General features: G+C 54.9%; 1 protein-coding gene across 1 annotated transcript in view; it reads right to left on the reverse strand.

Moving 5' to 3' along the window:
- Positions 1 to 1729, reverse strand: part of LOC105558548 (PTB domain-containing engulfment adapter protein 1) — a 28869-nt gene extending 27140 nt beyond the window's left edge. Inside the window, exon 1 of the mRNA XM_012006293.1 lies at positions 1532 to 1729. The gene's annotated coding sequence lies outside the window, so the exon portion shown is untranslated. The remainder of the gene's footprint in view (positions 1 to 1531) is intronic.
- Positions 1730 to 2081: the final 352 nt, after the last annotated feature.

Consider the following 2081-nt stretch of genomic DNA (forward strand, 5'->3'; position numbering starts at 1 on the left):
AGAGTCGTCCATATCGAATCCGACACCCTGTATAAGTGTAAGTTTAGAATGAATTTTTCCTCCAACTTACAACGCACGAAGTTCACACCGCGATATTCGACAAACGACGACACGTACTATCATTTTATTCTAGATTTAACAATTTTTCATTTTCAAGATTAAACCATTCCTTTCTCTAAAATAAATAGGATTGGCGCTACGTCGATCCTATTTTATGATACATTCAAGTGTAATAGCATTGGATCCGGAATTTTTTTCTGTGGGTGCAGCCGGCAGTAATGAAAACGATCGCAGATACAAATATTTCGTGCCGTCGTGTAATTTGCCACAATTACAGAGAGAGAGAGAGAGAGAGAGATAGAGTAACCGATTTCCCCATGTCCGATTGTACGGTCCTGCCATTGTTCGGCCGCTGACAGAGACCCGACTTCTATACGGAGCGACAGGGTCTACGCGGAACTCGCGTTCAATGCCCATCACGGATAAGACCTTTAATGGCGCGGCGAAGAAACTCGCGACGACCGGCCGAGCTGAAGATCGATCCCCGGTACGAGGCGGAGAGGCCCTCGATCGTGTTGTTGCCCGCAGTAAGAAAGTAATCGACGAAACGGCGAGGCGCCCCGTAAGGAAAAGTGGAGCGTCCGCGCCCGTAATTTGCGGATTTCACTGAAAAGCCAAGCGCGAGTCCGTCTCGCCACGATTTCGTTCCTCGCGGGTCCCTCGCTCGCGCGCTCACGATCGCTCGTGCCGATCGGGCTCGGCAACGTAAGAAAGTGATTCTATTCGCGTCCGAGCAGGCCCGATCGCGGCCGCGCTCGCGCTCGCACGCGCGCGCGTTTTCACTCGCGCGCGGAGAGCGGAGTAACCTATTTTATCCCACGTTCTCCAGGTCCGGCCGCGGAGCTTTTCCGAGCCGATTTCGCGAGAACGAACGGACAATTAGCCGTTAATTATAAAGCCTCTTACCGTGAGATTAGCTCGCGTATTAGTTGGGCGTCACGGATGGAAGGGACCGGCCGTCTCTATCTCGCGCGGCTCGCATTCGTGTCGATGACTTTCGAATCGTCGCGCCGCGCCGCGCCGCGCGCGATGGGAACTACGCCACCGTAATTAAATCTAATCAAGAAGATTTCGCACGTGCGAATGACGTGCGTCCGACTATCTCGCGCTCTGGCGCGAACAAGCCGGATGTCGATAGCTCCGACGTAACCACGGCACGTTGTTGGAACAATAATCTGTTAACATCGGTTTCACGGCTCCGCATACAATGACGGATTTCTCGCAGAAATGTTCGCGTTACATAAAGCGACAGTCTCGCGTGTACGTACGTGCACAGAGAGAGAGAGAAAGAGAGAGAGATCGATGTAGTTATCGTCATCCGTATCGTGACCGAATAACCCGGGCGTTTTGCCTCAAAGCGGTGTACGCCGATCGAAAAGAAATCGCCGTCGTGCGATTCACCGCTCCGAAGACATTCGCGGCACGTTTCGCTCTCTTGCCTTAGTGCTATCGGCTCGTACGAGTCGCTCACCTGTTGTTCTGGCTCGCTACCAACGACTCACTGACATTCAACGAGGTCGCGCGGGACACATTCCCAAACTTCGCGCAGGAAATCGAGCTGGAAAACAACAGGCGGAGAAAGAGAGAGAGAGAGAAAGAGAGAGAGAGAGAGAGAGGAGACTTCGGAGGAGGAAAGACGGAACGATACTTCCCGACCGACGGCTCGCGGCGGACTGGAGCGAGCGCGCGGCGCGCTGCGCGTCGCCGCCGAGCGAACGCGACAGGGAGAGGGGCGGGCGCGGGCCGAACGCGGACGAACGCGGCCGATCGCGTCGAGAGCCAGCTGGTCGTGGGAGTCGGAGTCGCCCGCCGCTAGGTAGATTATTCGGTGAAACGGAGGCTGATATTGGGTGGTGGTACCAGCCACGGTCGGGTCAGCCGCGGCCCGTCCTCATCATCCACCTATTTCCCCGCGATCCGTTCGTTATCCGCTCGCGTCGGGAGGAAGAAACTTTTTTTTTCAACGAGCGGCAGATTGAGCGATTACTCGCGGGGAAACGCTCCCTCTACGCCGGTAATGA

This window comes from Vollenhovia emeryi, unplaced genomic scaffold (genome assembly GCF_000949405.1).
Source record: "Vollenhovia emeryi isolate VEMERY1.0 unplaced genomic scaffold, V.emery_V1.0 DF939334.1, whole genome shotgun sequence".
Lineage (NCBI taxonomy): Eukaryota > Metazoa > Arthropoda > Insecta > Hymenoptera > Formicidae > Vollenhovia > Vollenhovia emeryi.